Source organism: Carettochelys insculpta, chromosome 13 (assembly GCF_033958435.1).
Source record: "Carettochelys insculpta isolate YL-2023 chromosome 13, ASM3395843v1, whole genome shotgun sequence".
Classification (NCBI taxonomy): domain Eukaryota; kingdom Metazoa; phylum Chordata; order Testudines; family Carettochelyidae; genus Carettochelys; species Carettochelys insculpta.
In genome coordinates, this window is record NC_134149.1 from 20,349,191 (window position 1) to 20,361,209 (window position 12,019).

At 42.7% G+C, this 12,019-nt stretch overlaps 1 protein-coding gene across 2 annotated transcripts in view; it reads right to left on the reverse strand.

The window, feature by feature from the left end:
* The window catches only part of AMOT (angiomotin), a 100,057-nt gene that overhangs the window by 84,281 nt on the left and 3,757 nt on the right, over positions 1 to 12,019 (reverse strand). Inside the window, exon 2 of one of the 2 annotated variants that reach the window (XM_075007468.1) lies at positions 4,476 to 4,585. The gene's annotated coding sequence lies outside the window, so the exon portion shown is untranslated. Of the gene's footprint in view, positions 1 to 1,022; positions 1,148 to 4,475; positions 4,586 to 12,019 lie in introns of those variants that run through there. The other variant, XM_075007469.1, reaches the window with a different exon arrangement.

Sequence of the window (12,019 nt, forward strand, 5' to 3'; positions counted from 1 at the left end):
CACTGGCACCAGCTTCTTGTCTATGCTAAGGGTACACTGCATCCCTGCCCTGTAAATCAGGGCAAAACCCCAGTCCAAATAAGGTCTGAGATAAGAATATGACCCCATCTCTCAGAGGGCTGGTTGGGTAGCATAATATTCATATACAAACTATTTCCCTGCCTCTCACACAAATCACCTCCTCCTTTGTTTACATACAATAAATGCTAATCTTTTGTTTGCCACATAGCTTCTCTGTGAGGTCATTTCATTGTCTGCAAAAGCAGGATGAAGATTACTGGTTTATTTGATCTGTGACTATCTTGAAATTGCAAGTTACTAAAAGAGAAAGAATAAGATGAAAAATAGAGGAGGGAAGAGATTTAGCCACAGTGATAATTCATCTCCCTGATCCTATATGTCAAGTGGTAAGGTCTGCAAATATCTCAACCATTAAGTAGCATCATTTACTTTAGGGTCTGATCCTCCAAAGTAACACCAATTTCCAAAAGCATTCAGCAAGTAGCAGTTTCCATTGGCCATTGGTCAAACCACACTCCTTGCACTATCAGATTTGTCCAGTAAAAGGTATCATTTCACCCACCTTGTTTGTCCTACTCAAGTCAGTTCAGTGGGACTACTGCTGTTGAGAAGGACAGCCTGATGTGGCCCCTTCACCTTTTAATTGCTTTACTCACAAGGCTGTTATTTACATATGTTCACAACTCTACTATAGAATAACTTAAAGTTTCAATAAAATAAAGCAAGCCCCTTCCTCCTCCGAATTTCCAGAAGCCTTCACATATAAACACACAATCTTTTTTTGGTAGCTAATGTTCACTCATCAGAAAATTTCAGCAAAAACAAATGAACAAACACATGTTAAACTACTCATTAATATTCCCACATTACAGCTAGAACAGTAAACGGAGCACAATATATGCCAGAAACTACGCTGAGGAGCCTGCCTAAAATATATAGTGATAGCTGGGTTAAAGATTTATAAATAACCCTGAAATATATGATCCAAACATATCACCTACCTTCCTCTTGCATCCCAAAAGAAAACTTGTGATGTGGCAAATGGAAATTCATCAACAAAGCAAAATTCATTCACACAGTGAATAATGACTTGCCTTGCCCAAGGCATATTAACCTCAAGTCGTCATCTTCCTCTGTTTATTCTAAAGAACATTAGTGCAGCACTTTTTAAAACCAATCAGAGATAACAGCTTTATCTGAACAGGAAAAGAACAAAGAGAGATGCATGAAATCCAAATTCTCCTCAGAAAATGTTCTTCCTTTACGTCTCCACTCCCCCACCCATCCACCTCACACAGTACTTTTGAGCTACAGCACACACTGACTCAAGCGCTGCCAGATGAAGGAAGCTAGCAGTTTTCCACACAGAGATCACACTATAACGTGGGAATTCAGGAAACAGCACAAGAAAGAGGTTCCTAATAACCATGCCAGCATTCTCAGGCCAAGTTATGCAATCATGCAAAGGTTACATTACATGTATTCGAAGGCAGAGAAGATAAATATCACTGTGGAAACAATTCGGAAGTAGAAAAATAAATCTTAAGCACATTCTATTCGTAGAATAGTACTTGATAGCCTGGGCTCCCCTAGCCTATGTTTTTAAGAGGGGATGCTGCCTTTCTACTCTTTAAAATTACTCCATTTAAAACTTCTCCCTTCCGTAATCACTACTGCTCTTTCATCTTTACTCCTCAGCAGCTGGAGTCTCATATCACCCTCACTAAATGGGACAGATTCCCCACTGAGTCTGTTGTTCACTAAATATGGCTGAGTGGATGCAAATGAATTGCTTGCAGATTCCTTGTGCTGATTTAACACCAGCTCCACCCCAGCCCTGGCATAGAAAGCATATTGCTGGTTATGACCCCTAGGGCCATTAGGCCAGCTAAGACTACAGAGATCACAGACAAGCACTTGCCATTGCCCCTTTTGCCCCAGCCTCCCTCCTACATCTGGGTGGACAAACTATGGCCCATGTCAGTCAGTCAGACCTTGCGATGGGTGTTCAAGCTCCCACAGGGGAGCAGAGTCAAGGGCTCTTCCTGCTACATTCATTCTGTGGCTCTGCACAGTGGCACATCCCTCCTCCAACTCCTACAAGTTGGGGAGGCCAGGGGGCACTGCACCCTGCCTCTGCCTCAAGTGCCAGCTCTCCTCTTCCCATTGGCTGGAAACTGGGGCCCATGGGGAGCTGTAGGAGCTGCACCTGGGGCCACGGCAGCACACAGAACTGCCTGGCTGTGCCTCCACCTAGGAGCAGGAAGAGGGACATGCCACTGCTTCTGGTAGCTGCCTGAAGGAAATGGTGCCCAGAGCCTCATGCCCCTCCCACTCTCAGGCCCTATCCCAGCCCTCATTCCCCCTCTCACCCTCCAAACCTTCACAGCCAGCCCAGAGCACCCTCCTGCCCCAAACTCCCCATCTTCACTCTGGCCCAAGAGCCCTCATGCTAAACCAGAGCTCTCATTCTCCAGCCCTGATCCCCCTCCCACCCTCTGAACCCCTCAGTCTGGGCCTGGAGCACCCTCCTCTACCTCCAACTCCTCATCTCTACCTCTTTCAGAGCCCACACCTCCAGCCAGAGCCCTCACCCCCTCATGCTTCTCACCCCCCTACTGTGAGGAAAGATATCTTGAGTCTCCTGGGTTCTATTCCTGGCTCACCCTTTGACTCACTGGTTGACAAGCAAATCAATCAGAGCCCAAAGCCCCCACCAGCATGCTGCACTGCTCATTTGAGGACCCTCCCCAGAGCTCTAAACCCTTCCCAAACACCAATTCCCAATTTTGTGAGCATTAAAATGGCCTCACATACAACTTCCATACCAATATGTGGCCCTCAGGCCAAAAAACTGCACACCTACCTTTGTCATACACTAAAACCTGGAAGGGTAGTGGTTATACTGGCTCCCCAATGCCTGTGAGTTCCCCAATGAATGAGGAGGTACAAAGTTGCCAAAGAAAAGAAAGTATGGCCCTACACCTTCATTTCACTCAGAGACATACAGAATTTCAAGACAAAGGCTAAAGATACAGACTGAGTTAAATAGTGGCTTAATATGAAAGCATCGTGCAATCAACAGAAATATATAGGAGAAAGCCAGAAAAGGAGATGTGGCTAGGAAGTTTACTGAATGTAGAAGAGTCAGAAAACAGGTAGTTATGAGAGAGGATATTTCTGTGTTTTGCTTTCACCATATAAATCAGATCATTAACAGCAGGGGCTTTATTCTACATGAGTGCAGTGGTTTCGAAAGAATTATAATATTCTGTTTTTATTTGCATGCACAGATCCCTGAGCTACAAAGCTGACTAAGAATCATTAGTGCTGCTTGAGAGTAGGGCCTTGGGGTGAAGAAAGGATATGTTATTTGCCTGTCAACCGCTGAGTCAAAGGGTGAGCCAGGAACAGAACCCAGGAGACTCAAGATACCTTTCCCATATTGCATCCCATGGGTAACATTGCCTACATGAAAAGCTCTCTTAAAGCTTCCCCTCTGCTGAGAATGGGGCAAACTGCACCTAGCGAAAACAGAAAGGTCAATCCACTTCTTCCAGCAGCGGAGGCATAAGTTCAATGTGAAACAGGTCACTGTACATCATAAGATGGTAATGATTCATACCAATTACATTAAAAATTACCACTGTAAAACCTTGCATATTTGGTGACATTAGGAAAATTCTACCTTCCAGAACACAGACATTTGAACAGTTATGCATATCTGATGGAGAGCTCCATTTAGCTCAATAGCTCATCTATCTCACCAACTGAAGTTGGTCCAATAAAAGATACTGCCTTACTCACATTGTCTCTCTCACAGGCCACTCGTGTTTTCCCCTCAGTGCTCACGGTGTCTTTTTTACACCTCCAGCAATTTATTAACCTGCTAATACTACACAATAAAATTTTAATGACTGTGTAATTTAGCAAACTGCTGTGGGGAAAGTAATTACTGTAAAGAACTTTTACATGGGCCTGGTCTACATTACAAAGTTAGGTTGGCATAAATCACCTCACATCTACCTAGTTGTGTATGTGTCTACATTTAAATTTGTCCCCTGCCAATGTAAGTACCCCATTCCTGACACACAGTAACACATTCCTGAGCAACATTGAGCCATGGTTTATGCAATGAGGTTGACAAAATGCAAGTTTAGATACTGCTTTACTTATACCAACCCTAACAGTGTTTCAGTATCAGAGAGGTAGCTGTGTTAGTCTGTAGCTTCAAGAACAAGTAGCCTTGTGGCACCTTACAGACTAACAGATATTTTGGAGCATAAGCTTTCGTGGGCAAAGACCCGCTGCAATGCCCAACAATGACCACTCTGAACACAGCTGTGAACTCTGCAGCCCAGGGGTCAAAGAGACTGGAAGGCCCCCCACCCCTTTAAAAGCCCTGGGGAATTTTTGAAATGCTTTTCCCTGAGAGTCAAACTTGGCAAGCATACCTTGTTACTCTCCTTTGTTGTGTGCAACTGTCCAGCTGATCATGGCTACACACTCTAGCTATGCTCCAGCTTCAAACAAACAGGAAATATTGGATCTCCTGGACCAAGGCCTGCAAGGAAATGAGAGTATGCAAACGCAGCTATGGACTCGCCATAGAAACACTGACATTGCAAGGGGGATGCAGGAGAAGGGGTATGACACAGATCAGCATCAGTGATGTGTGAAAACAAAGAAAACGTGAGGCATATCACGAGGCCGGGGACCACAGCTGATCCGGTGCTGAGCCACAAACCTGCCAGTTATACAAAGAGCCACATGCCACACTCGATGGAGACAATGCATGTCACCATATATACGTTCAAATATTCCCAGAAAACAAGCCCCGGTGTAGAAAGTGAGCACAAGGAGAAGGAAGAGGATAGGAGACGTGACTGGGTGGGTGAGCTATGTCACAAGCCAAGACCTGTTTGAGATTCCATTGTGGACAAATAAAGTACAATAGTTCAGCACGGGTGAGCCCAAAGCTGGGTGAGGATGCAAATGCATTTCCCATTACATCCCCCATTAAACAGCCATCAGTGTTTTACTAATGTACTCATCCTAGAAGAGGTAGCAGTACAACAAAGAGAGGTAGCATTGTTATCTCTGCCATTCTCCTACAGAGTTAAGGAAAGCAGGGGTGCAGTTTAAGTACAGAGGGATGTCCCTTGAATTCTCCTGAGAGAGTCTGATGCAACTCTCCTTGATGTACTCTGCAATCCTTAGTCAAAGCTTTCTAGGGCTGGCAACCATCTTTTTTCCTTCCTGACAGGACGTCTTCCCATGCCAGTCAGCAATAACTTCAGCAGGCACCATTGCAGTAAACAGACTACCATTGTACAGCCCTGCACAGCATTTGGGTTGCCAGCAGGAGCTGTGTATTCTGTGCTTCTGATAACCTCAGGTGAAGTATTCACTAAAATCACAACTAGCTGTGGAAAATGGTGCCAGCATTCAAAGCTAATACTGAGGTCTGTGAAGTGTCCTCAGTGATTTGCCAGCTCTTGCACAACCATAGAAAAGTAGCCCTTTCTGTTGATGTACTCTAGGGCAAGTTTATCAGGTGCCAAAATAGGGACAGGCATGCTACTTAGTGCTCTTCCACAGTTCAGAAACGCTATTTCTGCAAATCCATCCTGTCCATCCTGCACATTGCCAAAAGTCACAGGAGCAGGAGACAGCTAAAAGCCCTGCACTCTTGCATGACAACAGACCTCACAGAAGATTTTCTCATTCCAAAATGAATTCCCACTGCCAGCAGCAATTCAGTGCTACAGGTTTCCACAGTGAGATTGCCACTTACTCCTCCACCTCCAGTGAAGCTCTCGTGTGGGTGTCCCCACGCTGGAGGGCCAGGACACAGATCCAGGAATGTAGCATTGTGTGTCTGAGAGTTCTGCAGCCATTGCTCATTATTCTGGGCCTGCATTATGATGCAATCCCACCGTTACGTGCTCATTTCTTGGGTCTAGCAACAACACTGCCATCTCCAGCTGCTCCAAGAGAGCTACCAATGGCCTTCCATTGGTTTTCACTGTGTTCCACAGCAATTGTCCTGAGAAGCAATCATCATATTCCCCGCTGATGTTCTTCTGATAGCTTTGCAAATACTATCCAGTGCTTGCCACGCTTGTGACTGTAGCAGAGCATTCTGTGTGTCCCATGCTTCCATCAGAGAGGGTTAGTATTGAGGGGAGCTGCACGAGTTTGTGAGTTTTTTTATAAAAAGGCCTAAAAATTATAGGATCTAGATGACATTATGGAATGGAGTGAGTTGCACGTTGGGAAGTTGCTGGCTCCCACAACCCGTGAGACTCGTTTCTGCTCCACTACGGGCTGCCAAAACTTCCTCAAAGATAGTGTATTTAACAGTGAGGAACTACATACTGAGACTGCTACCACACTTTTCACTGACACACACATTCCTGGTAAGTACCATGTATCGCTGATGGAAGGAGCCAAGTACAGCTAAGTCCGCACAAGTACTATACTAACTACAGAGTCTTTATGCCAACGCAACTTGCATTGACCAAAATTTGTATTGCAGACATGGCTATAGACTGCCTCAGACCCTGTCTGTCGCAGGCTTTACATTAAACTTCTTCCTGCTAATACTAAGATTGGCACAGTTTAAACAGTACCTTAATCCAGTTCCCACCACAGAGTACTTGGTACTTTAGTGTACAATAGAACAAAACTGGCAGCCTCACCCACTGAACATGGAAAATAAATTGAGCAACAATATTTCTACCAGGAATCACTTTCAGTACAGCCTGTAAGGGACGTGCTATAATTAGCAAGCAGAGGCCCCCTTTTACAGAGCAATTCTGAAGAAATAGTTAAGATCCTGATAATAACCAACTACAGACAATTAAAATTAATATATTGACTTCACTCTAGCGATATCCATGCCTGATTCCAATGGACTTACATGAGAATGTTGTCTGAGTTAGGGCTTCAGTATCAGATTTCTAAAAAAAGATTTGATTTACTCATCTCTACAAGAAGTAGATTAATAAGAACTTATGTCCAGGGGAGCTGTGAGCACACGGAGATCTTTGAGTGTACAAGGCTATTACTGAAGTGGTTTAGGATGTGATAGTTAATTACTTGTCTCTATATAGGATTTGCTCTGAAGCCCAAGGGGTCATATGCATCTCCCAGTGCCTTCCCACCCCCTCACTATCAGCACCACGCCACTTCAGGTGAGTGTGGGAATGGTCTTGCTCCTCCCTCCAGATCAAGGTGCCTGAAGAGCAGTGTGAACTAGAGCCTGCCCCCGCCTCACCTCTTCTTCCAACAATGCCGTGCTGTTTCTGGTGAGTCCAGCGCACGTCTGGTGAGTCCAGGGCTGTGCAACATAAACTTGCTCTAGCTCTCACTGCTCTGCAGCTGTGCGACTCTGGGGAGAGGAAGAACCACCCACACACTCACTGAAAGCAGTATGGCACTCCCAGAGAAGAGGTGGGTGAAGCAAGTGTGGAGGGGTTGGGCAGGGGGTGTTCCAGCACTTCCCCAGGCTGAGGGGTGGCACGGGACTGGTGCCTCCCCCATAGCCCCTCTCACCAGTCGCCACTGGATCAGTGGATTGTGTGTTATAAAGCAGGGGTTCTCAACCTGTTTCTTTCTGAGGCTTCCCCAACAGGCTATAAAAACTCCGCCGTCTACCAGTGTCACTGTAACTGTTTTTCTGCATATAAAAGCCAGGGTCAGTGTTAGGAGGCAGCAAGCAAAGCAACTGCCTGAGACACCATGCTACAGGGTCCTCCGTAAAGCTACATTGCTTAGGGTTCAGTCCCAGGTTGCGGGGCTCCCGATCCCAGGCTACATCCCCACTTGGCTTTATGTCCTGAGCCCCAGTGAATCTAATGCTGACCCTCTGTTTGGCAGTCCCGCCGCTGAAAGCTTCTTATGGCTCCCTAGGGAGCCCCAGACCTCTTGCTGAGAACCACTGTTAAAAGTAGTGTATAAAAAGACACTGCAGGGCAGAGTGCAGGTGTTGCTTTCCATGCACTTTAATATAATGATCCTCTTATCAAATTCATTTGCATTCATCAATGAATATTTAAATATGGAAAGATCAATTAGACACCATCACTGGTGGTATTCAGTAATTATTTGCATCACTAATATTGATCTCCTTTTCTCGAACATTGATGCATTATTAAGGAAAGATGCCACAATAAAGCCGGATCGAGAACTTGCAATTCCAGTGCAATCAGTACTTCTCTACAATGAAAATCATACATTAACTTCTTTACTCCCCACTCCGAAAATTAAACTCTGTGTTCTAGATTGTAGTTGACTTGCCTTAAAGGTTATTTACAAGGAAAAACATTAGACATCTTTTTCCCCCTCTTTGACCGGTATAAAGAAAATCCAATATATATATACAACTTTAAAATTAGCATTTACTATGGATGATTCTACGATTGCAGAAGTAACAAAATGATAATATCACAAAGACTAGGATTTTTAATCAGATAGTGCATTATTTGTGTTGTTAACAACTACTGTATTTAACTTCAGTGATTAGTGAACATCTTGACAAAAGGACGTTCTTGCTAAAATTTCAATCCTAAATTCTGAGAACTCACAATAAAACATAATCCTCCAGAAAAAAAAAACAGACTTAATATTTCTGAAGTGAAAAAAAACAAAATTTTCTTCTCTGAAAATATAAAGATTTTTCAGACCCTCTTCATATATTACAAAGAATCAAAGTAACACCAATAACAAAACAAAAACAAAACAAAAGCCCATTTGAATTTAAGCCCTTTGCAAACCACTTTTAATATTAGGGTCATAAACTTAAGAGCTAAGAGAGAACTGATCAGAACTTTTTATCCACCCTCTACAAGAATAAGAGTATAGCCTCAATCCTAGTGTGAACCACACACACACACACCCCAACAGCACTCCCTGCCCCATACCAGAGTGGAACTAATTACAGGTTATAGCCTTCCAATAAAATCTGCATTAAATATTAAACTGACTTAAATATTAATTCTGACCAAAAAGTAAAAAAAGGAAGCAGGGAAATTAGAATACATTATCTACAGTGGAAGATAATCTCCGCTGAGGACAAAACATATGAAACTATTCAAAGTTACACAGAACAAAAAAAAAGACAACCGGCCAGGTTTCTTGAAACTAATGTATGTTTAGAAGAATTACATTTCTCCTTTGATGGAACCAAAAATAGACCAATCACAAGTAGAGATGGCAAGACAGTGAATATCAGATAATGGATTCACAATTTATTTGCGTAAATTAAAAACGTATAAATTTGATCCATGAACAAGGTATGAGCAGATTTTTCCACTCTGGAACTGATTCTATGTCTAAAAGAGCACCAGTACCCTCTGCTGGTGATGCCAAGGTTAATCACCCATTTAAACGAAAAATGAACAAAGGAAATCAATTCTATTTTAAAAAAAAAACATTAACATTGTTTTTGTTTTGGACCTCTTACAACTTTAACAACCATCAACACCACTAAACAGGTTGCTGAACTTTGTCAGACAAAACAGTAGCTTTTAAGAGGCTATGTTGTTGGATCATCCTAGCAGATCTTTATGTTTGCTATCTTTGCCAGCTCAGAAACCATTGTTTATAATTTGGGCCATACTGGAATATGTACTCTGGCAGTAAACACCCAATTTTTACTGATTATGTTCACAGTAGAAAGCACCTGTTTTTCACTATTAAATAGCCCAGACACAATCTGGTCACCTTCCAGCTATCCCCTAGCATTCCATCAATCTTATTGCTGTTAGCAGCACATTAAAGGCATATGTAGAATACACTGTTTTTCCTTACAATTTCCCACTGTAGCACTGGTACAGGTGCCGCTGTGCTACTAGTATCAACAGCAGAACAGCTAGTATAACCAGGTCACTGATTTTTTTTTAACTAAAGTGCACTCCAGACCTGCTATATGCCATGTCTATACTAGTGTTTCCACCATGAAAGTGGAACAACTGTGTACTATGGGACCTAATTTTTCTGGTGTCAAACCTTGTCTACACACAAAAGTTAGAAAGTTAAAACGTAGTATAATTAACCTGGTATAGCCTACCCAGCGTAGATATGGTTACACTGTATGTCGAAAAGTAACAGAGAGAAAGCCATGCTAGTCTTTATACTACAAAAACAAAAAAGCAGTCCACTAGCACTTTAAAGACTAACAAAATAATCTATTAGGTGATGAGCTTTCGTGGGACAGACCCACTTCTTCAGATCATAGCCATACCAGAACAGACTCAATATTTAAGGCTCAGAGAACCAAAAATAGTAATCAAGGTTGACAAATCAGAAAAATATTATCAAGGTGAGCAAATCAGAGAGTAGAGGGGCAGAAGGTGGGGGGAGTCGAGAGTTAGATTAAGCCAAGTATGCAAAAGAGTCCCTATAATGACCTAAAAAATTCCCATCCCAGTTCAAACCACATGTTAGTGTGTCGAATTTGAATATAAAAGAGAGTTGAGCAGCCTCTCTTTCCAATCTGCTGTGAAAATTCCTCTTCAGTAAGATGCAAACCTTCGGGTCTTTAACAGAATGACCCACTCCATTAAAATGCTGGCTGACTAGTTTGTGGATCAGGAGCGTTTTTATGTCTGTTTTGTGCCCATTAATTCTTTGTCTAAGAGAGTTTGAAGTCTGTCCGACATACAAAGCATCTGGGCATTGTTGGCACATGATGGCTTATATGATGTTAGCTGAGGAACATGAGAATGTGCCTGTGATTCTGTGAATAACCTAGTTAGGTCCAGTGATGGTATCTCCAGAATAGATATGTGGACAAAGCTGGCAATGGGCTTTGTTGCAAGGAAAAGTTCCACAACTGATGTTCCTGCGGTATAGACTGTGATTGTTGCTGAGAACCCTCATAAGGTTGGGAGGTTGTCTGTAGGAGAGAACAGGCCTGTCACCTAGGGCCTTCTGGAGTGTGGCATCCTGATTAAGGATGGGTTGTAGGTCTTTAATAATGTGTTGCAGTGGTTTGAGTTGGAGGCTGTAGGCTAATGTAGGTAATGCTTTGTATATTGGACAGACTTCAAACTCTCTTAGACAAAGAGTTAACGGGCACAAAACAGACATAAAAACGCTCCTGATCCACAAACTGGTCAGCCAGCATTTTAATGGAGTGGGCCATTCTGTTAATGACCTGAAGGTTTGCGTCTTACTGAAGAGGAATTTTCACAACAGATTGGAAAGAGAGGCTGCTCAACTCTCTTTTATATTCAAATTCGACACATTAACATGTGGTTTGAACTGGGATTGGAATTTTTAGGTCATTATAGGGGCTCTTTTGCATACTTGGCTTTATCTAATTCTTGTCCCCACCCCACCCCCCCAACCTCCCTTCTCTCTGATTTGCTCACCTTGATAATATTTTTCTGATTCGTCAACTTTGATTACTGTTGTTGGTTCTCTATGCCTGAAATATTGAGCCTGTTCTGGTATGGCTATGGTCTGAAGACTGTCTGTCCCACGAAAGCTCATCTAATAAATTATTGTGTTAGTCTTTAAAGTACTACTAGACTGCTTTTTCGTTTTCACAGTTACACTGGTATTTATACCAGTAATATTGTGTCCACACTATAGGTTTCACTGGTATAACTGCATCAGTAAAAAAATAAAATCACACACCACATCAGCACAGTTATACCAGAACAAAAACTGTTTACAGAGCAGGTCTCAGTCAGAAGGGTTAAGACTGACAAAATGAATCTATGTGCGGCTCATGAAAGAGTGGGAAACAAAAGAGACAATGTGAGTTCAGGACAGAGTATTCAGTAGCCTTTGGATTGAGTTTCCTGGCTTTTTGCCAGTTTTTCCCCCATTGAACACTTTTCTAAAGTAACTTTTTGTTCTTCTGATTTCCTTCTTAATATACAGTAACAGAAAGCCATAATATTCAAGTTACTTCATGGAGACTCACCCCATCAATAAATACATATTACACTGTTTTTAAGGGTGTTTCTGTTTTTTAAATGTC